Below are 13,334 nucleotides of genomic sequence, written 5' to 3'. Positions count from 1 at the left end.
TCACTCAATTTGACCTGAATTCCAACTTCTGTATATTGTATTTCACTCTCTGGCTCTCCATTTTCTGTTCTAAAAAATTGACACTTTCCAACATCATTTTTAGTTTCTTGGAATATATTAACCAGTTCCATAGAACCTAATGAGTATGAACCCATTGCCTACGCAGTGGCTTTCTGAATGGTCAGAAATAAAATGAGTGATAAGAATAAGCCCACCAAAAAGGGATAAGTCATTTCAAGTGAGATAAACTGAGATAGGAGGTCTGGAGACCAAAGAATAGAATGTGTTTCTAATTTTACAGATAATGCCCTCAAATTATGGTCTTTTAGTGTTTTCTGAATAAGGTAGAAAATTGAGAATGTGCAATTTAATATTTTGCTCAGTGCATATGGGTAAAAATAGGTATAACCTTAACATTTTTATTGTTTTCGTGTAGTGGACCTCTGTTTCTCTCAGTTAAACTATATACTTTTGTAGAACATAGAGTCACCATGATGGATTCCATGAATACAGTCTTCTTTCTAACTCAGCCACACTGATTTTTTCATATCTTGCTTCTGTAACATCGTTCTTGTAGAAAACACCAACTAATAACTATTTACGATGCTGTGTCCTCCCAAGTATAAACTGGCAGTGTAACTTGTAATTACCTGTTTTATTTTTTCATATTTATTAGGAATATGTATACTTATGTGATCTTAAAATCAGCCTCTAGTCTGGGCTCATTAATTTGTGGAAACAATATTATGCAATTTTATCATGGCTGTAACCATGCCAGTAATACACATCCATGTGAAGTAATTTTAAAACCCACCAGACTATGTTGTGGTCTTGACCTTGTCCCACTGCCCTTCCAATCTCAGACTCCTCTTATGTAAATGGAGATTATAGCCATTACACCTCTTTCAAGGGTAAATATGAGACTCAAGAGAATGAATAGGAAGCATTTTGTACATTATTATCCCTCAGTCCATTTGTTTGTATTCTGTATGTACTAACTACAGGGCTTACAATTTATTCTTATGGCTCCTATATCCATAAATTTTTGCATAAGTCCAGTTTTTATGGAGAAAGAGTTTATCATTTAACTTTCCATGTTCTAAGCATGTTTCCACTCCTGCCTCTTTTCCTCCTTATAAACATGCAAAATGCGCATGTGATGAGTAGAAAGCACAGTTAAGAGAATTACTAAGTTGTTTTTCTTTACTTTCTCATTTTTTTTTCCTGTATTGTCTCTGTAGAGAACAGAAATTTTGTTTCTCTTTAAACAGGGCTTAGGGGTGCCTGGGTGGCTGAGTCAGTTGAGCATGGGACTCTTGATTTCTGCTCAGGTCATGATCTCACAATTCATGGAGTCGAGCTCCACATCAGGCTTTGCACTGACACTGCGGAGCCTGCTTGGGATCTCTCTCTCTCCCTCTCTCACTGCCCCTCTCCCGCTCATGTTTTCTCTCTATCTCAAAATAAACTTAAAAAGAAAAAAAAGTAAAAATAAGCAGAGCTGAAGTTAACAGAAGCAGGTGTGACCCCCAAATTATTTTGTGGCTAACACTTATTGTTATTAATAATACTATTCTGAATAGCAGCTAATATTTACTCTGCTCTTAGTATGTGCTAAGTGCTGTACTACCGTATTTTGTGGGATCTAAAACACAAACAGTGGGAATACGGACCATTATTTTATGTGCCATTAAGAAAGATTAAAAAATGCCGTCAAGCAAACCATGACAAAAATGCTTTCTTTACACCAAAAATATTTGGTTAAGACCTATTAAAATGCTCCTTTAAGTTTAGATATTTATTATGTGTCATTCTTGTACACACATAATAAGGGAATTATGAACAAAATAAATTGGTCTAAAACTTCATCATATTCAAGTCCAACTGTTCTGAATTTCTTTTTGTCTCAAAATCTGTGTTTTTCCATACACTACTGTCCTTGAGCCATCAAGAGCATTAGTAATGCAGCATTTCTTAAAGGAATACTCCACTGTTACCTGGGATTTTCTTCCGAGCCACAGACACCCATTCTGCACACTCTGATGTATTCACACAGTCACTGTCACAGCCAGTGACAACAATGTTAGAGTTGCTGCCTAGCTAACAGCAATTGTAAAAGCATACTGAGTTTAGAGGTATTAAAATGCAAAAAAAAAAATAAATAAATAAGTAAATGCATCTTAGAAAAGATAAATTAGGGTGATTATTTCTCAAGCGTTATCTAACTTAACTCTCAAAATAATCCCAAGAGGAAAGTAACTTATTATACCCATCTTACAAATGAAGAAACCAAACTTTGAAAGGTTAAATAAATTGTTCAGGAGGCCATAATAGGTAAGTGACCAAGAAACACCAAACTCAAATCAATCTGACTGCATAGCCTAAATTCCTGCCACTGAAATATACTGGCTTTGTTTATAGTCCCCATATAATTAAGATCTCTGATAATGATGCAGGAGGAATATCATAATCCTTCCAGTACGGAGAGTGTATAGTGCTGCATAACGTATTTCTCAGAGGCTATCAAACTAGAAGTTTAATGAATACAGATTAAATGAAAAGACTCCTACAAATATCTTCACCTGACTATAGATACTGTGATACAGTATAGCCTTCTGATTCAGATGGGTGGGTCTCTGTGTTTTGGTAAAAATACTCTCATTTTCCTAGTGGATTAAAGTGGTTATAATGCTTTTTAAAATGTGCCCTAGCTTGAATCTTTCAAAAACTGAGGATATGGTAGTTTTGTAATATCAAGTGACAGAAGAAGGAAAACTTTACTGACGGGTTTTTGTGGTTTTCACTTGAACAAATAAATGTACCTGCCATTCTCACCTAATTTATCACTCTGGCATCGTTTCAGACTCAGTGTACAAATTGTTTTGGCCTACGGAGTCTGGCATTGCCTGTTTTGTCTGCATCCTCCTGTGTGCTTGTTGATTTTCCTGTTTCGAATATTTCTTTTAGTTTGTTAGGTGTGAGCTGAGTATTATTGAGAAATTTTATACAGTCGAGAGGCGCCTGGGTGGCTCAGTCAATTAAGTGTCCAACTTCAGCTCAGGTCATGATCTCATGGTTCGTGAGTTTGAGCCCCACATCAGGCTCTGTGCTGACAGCTTAGAGCATACTTCAGATCCTGTGTCTCCCTCTCTCTGTGCCCCTCCCTTGCCCATGCCCTGTCTCTCAAAAATAAATAAAAGTGCTGAAAGAAAAAAAGAAATTTTATACAGTTGACCCTTGAACCCATCCCCCCAGTGCAGTCTAAAATCTGTGTATAACTTTTGACTCCCCGCAAAACTCAACTACTAATAGTTTACTGTTAACCAGAAATCTTCCTGGTAACAAAAACAGTCAATTAGCCCATATTTTGTATGTTGTATGTATTATGTACTATACTCTTACAACAAAGTAAGCTAGAGAAAAGAAATCATTGTTAAGACTGATTAAGAGGGACGCCTGGGTGGCTCAGTCAGCTGAGCGACCGGCTTCAGCTCAGGTCATGATCTCAAGGTTTGTGAGTTCGAACTCCGCGTCAGGCTCTGTGCTGACAGCTCAGAGCCTGGAGTCTGCTTCGGATTCTGTGTCTCCCTCTCTCTCTGCCCCTCCCCCACTCATGCTCTGTCTCTCTCTGTCTCAGAAATAAATAAACATTAAAAAAATTAAATAAAAAAAAAGACTGATTAAGAAGGGTGCCTGGCTGGCTCAGTTGGTAGAGCGTGGGACTCTTGATGTCAGGGTTGATGTCAGGTGAGTTCAAGCACCATATTGGGCATGTAGCCTACTTAAAAAAAAAAAAGAAGAAAAAGGGGCACTGGGTGGCCCAGTCAGTTAAGCATCTGACTCTTGATTTCAGTTCAGGTCATGATCTCATGGTCATGAGATGGAGCCCTGGAGTGGGCTTTGCCTTGAGCCTAAAGCCTGCTTAAGATTCTCTCTCTCCCTCTCCCTCTCCCTCTGCCCTCCTCTCTCTCTCTCTCTCTCTCAAAAAAAAAAAAAAAAAAACCATAAGGAAGAGAAAATATATTTACAGTATTGTACTATATTTATCAAAAACTTATGGGTATAGGTGGACCATACAGTTCAAACCCATATTGTTCAAGGGTCAACTGTATATAACTAGACTCAGGTAAAGGAGCAGATGGAACTTCATAACAGAGCCCACATCTAGTCATGTCCTTGAAATTCTAAGGGCAACTTTGGGATTTTTTTTCCTGGGGATAATTACCAATTCTAAAGAAGTGGCACAGCTTCTCCTTAGGTATTCAAGAGTGTAGGCTGGAAAGTGTGTCTTATGCTCCTATTAGATGATAAATACAGAATTGGTAGGTGAGTCTTATAAATGAGAGAGAGATTTAATCAGTCTACCAAATATTCATTGAGCGCATGCTGTGCTCTGGGTATGACACAGTAAAATATACAAGGCATACACTCCTTCAAAAAGTGAATAATGTTGGGGTGCCTGGGTGGCTCAGTCGGTTGAGCGTCCGACTTCGGCTCAGGTCATGAACTCATGGTTCATGAGTTCAAGCCCCGCGTCAGGCTCTGTGCTGACAGCTCAGAGCCTGGAGCCTGCTTTGGATGCTGTGTCTCCCTCTCTCTCTGACCCTTCCCTACTCACTCTCTGTCTTTGTCTCTCAAAAATAAATACACATTAAAAAACAGTGAATAATGTTATGAGAGAGATACAGGATTTTTAAAAAATAATGATGGGGTGCCTGGGTGGCTGAGTTGGTTAAGCATCTAACAATTCTTGATTTTGGCTCAGGTCATGATCTCACAGTTGTGGGATCAAGCCCTGCATCCAGCTCCATGCTGAGTGTGGAGCTTGCTTAAGATTCCCTCTCTCCCTCTGCCCTTATCCCCCCTCTGAAAAAAAGGTGGGGGGGGGGAATATAATGCAAAGCATACTCTCCATGAGATCTAGACCTTACCTATTGTAGGAGCTCAGAAGACTCAGGAAAGTTGAGTGTGTTTTGGAATAATCAGTAGGGCCTTGAAGAGATGTTAAGTTCAAGAGAGGACAGGGTTTGTGTCCTTAGGTAAGGGGGCAACATCCCAGGCAAGGAAAATAACATAAAGAAAAGCCCAAATGCTCAGCATAAAGCAAGTCTTTGTCTGGAGCGATGAGGGATTCCAAGTCCTTTCACAGCTGATAAAAGCCTTCTCTGGAGTACAGAAGGTCTGAAACTGATTGGATTCTCCTTGCTATAGAAAGTCTTTTATGTTTATATCTTATTGCTGTGAAAAAGCATTAGGCACATGATCACAGCTTGGGGAACATGTTGCATATTTTAGTGAGTTGATGGCTAATTTACACCATGCTGGGGCCCACTAAAAATTAATATCCTTCTTGCCTCTGTTATGCAAGTTTTGATATTCTGATTAGTTGCCAGTGATTACTGCCTACTGACCTAGAGAGTTTTCTCTCATATAATAAGGGGAGAAATTAGCCAGATCTCCATATGAAAATGGTAACACAAAGGTATTTGTGCCTGTCTCCCCAAGATTGCTATTAAAAAATATTTTATTTGGTTTTTAATTTGTTTACTTTTTTTCTTTTTTTGATCATATACTTTTTTATTTTTATTCTATTGATATGATTTATTACATTAATTGATTTTCAGGTGTTAAACTACCCTTTCATTTATGGCATAAATTCCACTTGGTCATAGTATATAACCCTTTTTATATGTTGCTAGTTTTGGTTTACTAGTATTTTACTGAGACTTCTTTTTCTTTTTTTTTTTAATTTTTTTTTTTAATGTTTACTTATTTTTGAGAGACAGAAAGAGACAGAGCACAAGCAGGGGAGAGGTAGAGAGACAGGGAGACACAGAATCCGAAGCAGTCTCCAGGCTCCGAGCTGTCAGCACAGAGCCCGACGTGGAGCTCGACCCCACAAACTGTGAGATCATGACCTGAGCCAAAGTCGGACGCTTAACCGACTGAGCTGCCCAGTGGCACCCAGCCACCCTGAGACTTATTTTTCTCTATTCAGTCTCCTACTATGATGAAGAAGTGACCAACTATGAATACACCAAGCCCAAAGTACATTGCATATCTTAATTATCATCTTTTTTTAAAAGCTTTTCACACTGGCGGCTGCCCTCCACAGTTTGCCACACCTTTAGGTAAAGTCAGCACATCAGGCCTTGTCTAGTGTTCATCAAGTGTCAAGTAATCAACAAGCTCAATCTCTGACTCTCTTATGAATGCTGACATGCTGTCGGCAACACTAGGGCACAAACAGTATGGAAAACGTTGTATTTTCACCTTGACGGTTGATCCCAGAGAGGTAGCTACAGAAATGGTGCAGTCAGAGGAAAACTGACATGCAGTGAAAGAAAACAGCATTTTGCTTTCCTACTACAATTAGTCCTTGGCTCTTATCTCCTAAAATTGGAGCTTTTATATTTTTTTCCAACAGTCAGATTCTGTCTCCAAAACTCTTGTGATCTCATATGAAAAGAATGCCCTTGAACTCTGAATACTGCTGGGCTTCAACCCTCAAAGGAATATATTAACAAGACAGATTGTTCTTCTGTTGCTGTGATTTAGAATAAAATGGTTATTGAAAGCGGAAATTGGATATAATAAGATCTGCTTGCTGAAAGAGTTATGCTAAAGGAAACAATAACTTGAGACTAATCCTATATAATAATTCCATGTGGAAACATTAGCTTCATAGATTGATTGGGATATTAAATAGCAGTTAATTTTGCCAAAGTCTAAAATTTGTTCATATTGATTGGAGTCTTATCGGAAGGGAAAATAACCACACAAATTTTGTGTAAATCAAAATGCCATGTGAGTTAGTGTATGGAAAGCACTTAGAACAGGATCTGGCACATAATATATGCTATATAAATGTTTGCTGTTTTAAATGATAGAGTATGAATTATTCTTTAACAAACTAAGGAATTTTTTCAAGTAAGTATACTAGTTCTTTGTATGCCTTCTTTTCTTTGGAATTGAACTGGAATTGAACTTTTCTTTGGAATTTAAACAAAAACCAAAAAAAAGGAAGTTAACTGGACTGAATTTACTGGAGGTTAGAGGCTTAAATGACCCCAAGTTAGTCTAAATTCCCAAACATTCAGACTAGTTACGAAGTCAGCAGACTGGAGGACTTTTTAATACAAACTTAGCTGATGATCTCCCTTTTTGTTCTGAGGATTTAATCACTTTGGTTGGTGTTGAGAGATGTTTTAATATTTTGTTGTTGTTTTTTTTTTTAATGAAGAAACTATAAGTCAGTACTTAATTAGCCTCTTATCTTACAAGGAAAGATTTGCTAGATATAAACCAGCGAAAACAATTCAGAAAGGAAAAGATCCATGCATTTCACTGCAATAAAGATTTAAAACTTCTGTTTTACTCTGTATTACTTGCATTATGCAGCTCAGAAACTAGAAAAAGCCTATCAAGAAAATTATCATTCTGAAATACTTGTATAAAGGCAGGATTTACTCTATGAGATAGACAAAATCTCCTGAAAGATAATTGTGTCAAAGAGAACAAGGTTGAAGTTTACATTTGTTGGAATATATTAACCTCGGAAATCTTTAATAAATCAAGATCCACTTGCAGATACTGATTTCTTTTTCCTTTTATAATCTTTAAAAATAGTTTTGTTTTTTTTTTTTTTGGCCTTTGTTCATAATACATGTTTTCTTCTCTTTCTGGCTTCCCATATTCCTTAAATCATTTCATCTAGATGTATATAGACCATCTGTCCTTCCAAAAAGCTATTCCTTCTCTCAACACGGGGCAGCAGTGGGAACAAGAGGCACAATATGAAAAGAAAGCCAGGAAAAATCTTGTGGACAGTTTTTTGGCTCCTCTCCTTTGGCCCCTCTTTGCAACCCCCTGGGGAACAAAAGGGAGCCAACAGCTTGTATCCTTTTGGGAAAGTGGCAGTGGCTACAGAAGAGAAGACTTCCTAGACAGAAAAACAAAGCAAATGGTGGATGGTGTGATGGAACGCACACATTCTGTGCTGCGGGAGCAAATAGATTGGAATTTCTTACCATTGAAGTGCAACATAAGAGGCTGTATCAATGTTTGACTAAGTAAAATGCAAGCTAGTCATTTGAATTGCTTCCAAATACACAATTGGAAGCTCTCTACATTGTGATAATTTTGCAATAACCTATATCTTTCCCCAAAGACAGTCTCATGACCTGGGGAATTACATGCATGCTGTGCTCCAGGAGTTACATCCACAGGATTTTATAGACTTAAGATACACCCTTCATCCCTAGAGCCATGTGATATCTAACTGTAGCTCTTAAAAACGTAGCCCCAGTGAAGGTCCTTGAGAAACTGCCCTTGAAGTTCCCTAGCCTCAACATAGGAGGTCCTCAGCTAATAAATGTCGAATGAATAGCACATTAGTTCAAGCCAGTTCCCATTAGCAGTTTTGTATGTAAAGAGAAACTGCTGTCCCCCACCTCTTCCAGCTGTGTTTAAGACCTCAGAAATAAGGCAGTGTTGCCTCAGAAGAGCCTAAAAACCTAGAAGGAGAGGTGTTGCCCCAAATCAAATTACAGAGGAGGTAGTAACTTTGTAGTGGGCCATACTTCCCGGAGCAGAATTTTACAGTTTCTAGGTCCTTTCAAGTTCCAGCCACATAAAAATAATAACAGTAATATAATAATAGAACCTACTGCCCAAAGTCAAGTCTGAGTTTTCCAAAGAACATTAATAAAAAGTCTAATTTGAGCATTGGAACTGTTCCTTGGAAACCTCTACTGGAAATTGTCTTTATTGTCTTTGAAAATCACAGAGGTGAGGCTTTGTGCCCCTGTGGAGAGCAGACGAATACAGCTTGCCTGGAACAAGCTGCCACTGCTGCCAGCCTTGTGAACAGCAAGCATTTCACCCTTGAGTCTGTCTCATAGGATACAGCTTCAGACTCCTCTAATTCGGATAGGTGGAGTTTCTCCATCGCTGTGAAATCTCACAGATAGAAGTACAGGGAGCATCTAAATTGGTAAAGCCTACCTGGGGGAGCAGGGGCCACAGCTGTGTTTCCCTTACTCACCTCTTGAAGCCTGTCGATCACCTGTGCATCTCCAGCTCCTGCCCAGTGTCACCTTTCATTGAGGATCTAATTTACACATTGTAGAAAGTACTCCAATTTGCAAAAGTGTTATCAGTCTTCCATGTTGTTTCAGGATAGTAAATTGAACCATAAATCAAACTTAAATTGAATCCTGAAAACTTTTGATATTTTCAAAAATTAATCAAAAAATTAATCAGCTCTGTAGAAGTGATGGGGTAACAAGAAATGAAGGATTGAGTAGTTGAGTTTATTTTTTGTTTGTTTTATTTTTTATTTGAGAGAGAGAGAGAAACAGAGCACCAGCAGAGGAGGGGCAGAGAGATGGAGACAGAATCTGAAGCAGGCTCCAGGCTCTGAGCTGTCAGCACAGAGCCCAACGTGAGGTTTGAACCCACGAGCAGTAAGATCATGACCTGAGCTGAAGTCAGATGCTTAACTGACTAAGCCACCCAGGCACCCCTAGTAGTTGAGTTTAAAAAAGAGGCCTTCACTTAACACTGATGATGTCGATTTCTTTGGAAATAGTTTTACTTCTCACTTAAATGTGACTAAGCCCCATGGTTGTATTAGTTTATCCAAAACAATGCAGTGCTGTCCCATCGAATGGATTCGTACATTGCTTAGAATGATGAAACGGTGTGATATTGAGATAAAGTCTCTGGATCCTAACAGAGCTGAGTTTGAGTTCCAGCTCTGCCACATGGAACTTCCTGTTGCCTTGGTTTTCTTATCCCGAAACTGGAGCTGATAATATCTGCTCTAGTGTTTTGAAGTGATTAGATGAAGGAATACATGGCACAAAAACAGACACATAGACCAATGGAATAGAATAGAAACCCCAGAACTAGACCCACAAACGTATGGCCAACTCATCTTTGACAAAGCAGGAAAGAACATCCAATGGAAAAAAGACAGTCTCTTTAACAAATGGTGCTGGGAGAACTGGACAGCAACATGCAGAAGGTTGAAACTAGACCACTTTCTCACACCATTCACAAAAATAAACTCAAAATGGATAAAGGACCTGAATGTGAGACAGGAAACCATCAAAACCTTAGAGGAGAAAGCAGGAAAAGACCTCTCTGACCTCAGCCGTAGCAATCTCTTACTCGACACATCCCCAAAGGCAAGGGAATTAAAAGCAAAAGTGAATTACTGGGACCTTATGAAGATAAAAAGCTTCTGCACAGCAAAGGAAACAACCAACAAAACTAAAAGGCAACCAACGGAATGGGAAAAGATATTTGCAAATGACATATCGGACAAAGGGCTAGTATCCAAAATCTATAAAGAGCTCACCAAACTCCACACCCGAAAAACAAATAACCCAGTGAAGAAATCGGCAGAAAACATGAATAGACACTTCTCTAAAGAAGACATCCGGGTGGCCAACAGGCACATGAAAAGATGTTCAAGTCGCTCCTTATCAGGGAAATACAAATCAAAACCACACTCAGATATCACCTCACGCCAGTCAGAGTGGCCAAAATGAACAAATCAGGAGACTATAGATGCTGGAGAGGGTGTGGAGAAACGGGAACCCTCTTGCACTGTTGGTGGGAATGCAAATTGGTGCAGCCGCTCTGGAAAGCAGTGTGGAGGTTCCTCAGGAAATTAAAAATAGACCTACCCTATGACCCAGCAATAGCACTGCTAGGAATTTATCCAAGGGATACAGGAGTACTGATGCATAGGGGCACTTGTACCCCAATGTTCATAGCAGCACTCTCAACAATAGCCAAATTATGGAAAGAGCCTAAATGTCCATCAACTGATGAATGGATAAAGAAATTGTGGTTTATATACACAATGGAATACTACGTGGCAATGAGAAAAAATGAAATATGGCCTTTTGTAGCAACGTGGATGGAACTGGAGAGTGTGATGCTAAGTGAAATAAGCCATACAGAGAAAGACAGATACCATATGGTCTCACTCTTATGTGGATCCTGAGAAACTTAACAGAAACCCATGGGGGAGGGGAAGGAAAAAAAAAAAAAAGAGGTTAGAGTGGGAGAGAGCCAAAGCATAAGAGACTGTTAAAAACTGAGAACAAACTGAGGGTTGATGGGGGGTGGGAGGGAGGGGAGGGTGGGTGATGGGTATTGAGGAGGGCACCTTTTGGGATGAGCACTGGGTGTTGTATGGAAACCAATTTGACAATAAATTTCATATATTAAAATAAATAAATAAATAAATAAATAAATAAATAAATAAATAAATAAATAAACAAACATTAAAAAATAGATGAAGAGGGGCGCCTGGGTGGCGCAGTCGGTTAGGCGTCCGACTTCAGCCAGGTCACGATCTCGCGGTCCGTGAGTTCGAGCCCCGTGTCGGGCTCTGGGCTGATGGCTCAGAGCCTGGAGCCTGTTTCCGATTCTGTGTCTCCCTCTCTCTCTGCCCCTCCCATGCTCATGCTCTGTCTCTCTCTGTCTCTCAATAATAAATAAACGTTAAAAAAATTTAAAAAAAAAAAAAATAGATGAAGGAATACATGGGCGAAGTTCCTGGCCCATAGTAGTGCTCGGTAAATGTTGTTGTTGCTAAAATGTAGTTTCCGTGTCCTGCTCACTGATACAGTCCCACTAGTGAGGATATGAATGTATAAACAACTTACCAAGCTAACTGAGGAAATGAGAATTCAAAGAGAAATTCACTCTTGACTACATGCTTCCTTATTTTGTGTCACATATTGAGGGCAGAAACTGAATCTTCTTCTGTCCTGCAGTCCATAATGACTAACACAGTGCTAGATAACTAGTAGACATTCAGGAAATGTTTGTTGACGTGACCTTACTTAGCAGTGTCTTATGTCTTTCTATACCCCTCTTACGAGAACAGGATTATGCCCTGCCACATGAGAATCTTAAAGTTTCCTGGTAACTTATCTTCCAATAAAACTATGGGGATATTTTTACCATCTTCCAATTGTTTTGCTTTCTGGTTTCTGGGCCCATTGTTAGCCATGTTGTTCTTTATGCATTTATAAGTATTGCTAACCAGTGCAGCTGGCATAGAAATAACTTTTCTGTCTCCATTTTTAAATGAAAATCTTAGTTTTTCAGATATTACTGAAATTAGCTAGAAGTCCTTTATGCTTAACCTTTCCATCTGCATATTTAAATATATTTAATGATTTTTCAGTAGTTTTGTGATAAATAAGCATGTCTAATAAAGGCATCCCACACCATGAATTTTTTTCAAGCTCTATTGATGACCTAGCATTTGATTACCATTTTGGGGAAAACCTGAAAATGCATTGCTTTTCTTTGAAATCCTTAAAGGTGTGAATATATTACAGATTGAGGAACTGATAGGACTTTATGGATGTACAGTTGATCAAATTTATAATAGCTTTTTTTCAGAGGGTTTTTTTTTTCTTGGCCTGTTCAGATTTTCTACTTCTTGACTCAATTGTGGGGGTGGGGGGGATAGTTAGTATTTTTCTTAAAATCCTCCAATTCTTAATTTATTAAACTATTTTTTAATTTATAAAATTATAAAATGAATTCATCTTCAATGTGTATTCTTTGTTGTGTACAATTTGTCATTTCTAATTTTGTGCACTAGGATTTTCTCTTCTTTTTTGATGAGGCAAACTAAAGTTTTATGAGGACATTTCAGGCAATTGGAAGATCACCTTTGGCCATATCTTCCAAGTTTTATTTATCATGTTCCCATTCTCATTCATTTCTAGCAGCACGTAATTGCAGGTTTCGTGAAAGTTGTTTAGGAGTTTTGTGTCTGTGACTTCCATAGACATCCGTCATTAACTTCTAGTTCCTGGCATTTTTGCCATGTCTGAGAGCACCTCCTTACCTGTCCCTCACCTCCAGCGCTCAGTGCTAGTCTTCCTGTCCAAGGGCTCAGTGAGCTTCTGCTGGCGTCCCCTACCACTTCCTGGGAGACTGCACTCATTTCCCAAAGGGCAGGGGCATTTGAGAGTCAGTGTTTGCTACATTCCTTCAATCTCGTCCCATCTGGTCCATAGCTAGTTGCTATTCCTCTAAGTCTGTGACAGGTAGACGGTCTTCTCTAGCTTGAGTCCTGGGGGAGGATTCCCCTCCTGTGTAATTGCCTACTGATTATAATACTGGGAGGGAATAATTAGCTTTCAAGTTATCACTGAGTAACGGGGACATGGATGACCCACCCATAGAGTATTTATCACCAATAATATTACTCATGATTGGAATGGAGTTTTAACATTGGACGCTCCTGCTCTGTAAGGTCCATGAGGTGTCACAGCAGCTCCGTCTTATCC

The 13,334-nt window shown here is 38.9% G+C and overlaps 1 protein-coding gene across 8 annotated transcripts in view; it reads left to right on the top strand.

Annotated features, from left to right (window-relative positions):
- The window catches only part of MICU1 (mitochondrial calcium uptake 1), a 254,880-nt gene that overhangs the window by 195,587 nt on the left and 45,959 nt on the right, over window positions 1-13,334 (top strand). The window lies entirely within an intron of this gene.

Source organism: Leopardus geoffroyi, chromosome D2 (assembly GCF_018350155.1).
Source record: "Leopardus geoffroyi isolate Oge1 chromosome D2, O.geoffroyi_Oge1_pat1.0, whole genome shotgun sequence".
NCBI lineage: Eukaryota > Metazoa > Chordata > Mammalia > Carnivora > Felidae > Leopardus > Leopardus geoffroyi.
This window is presented reverse-complemented; position numbering and strand designations above follow the sequence as displayed.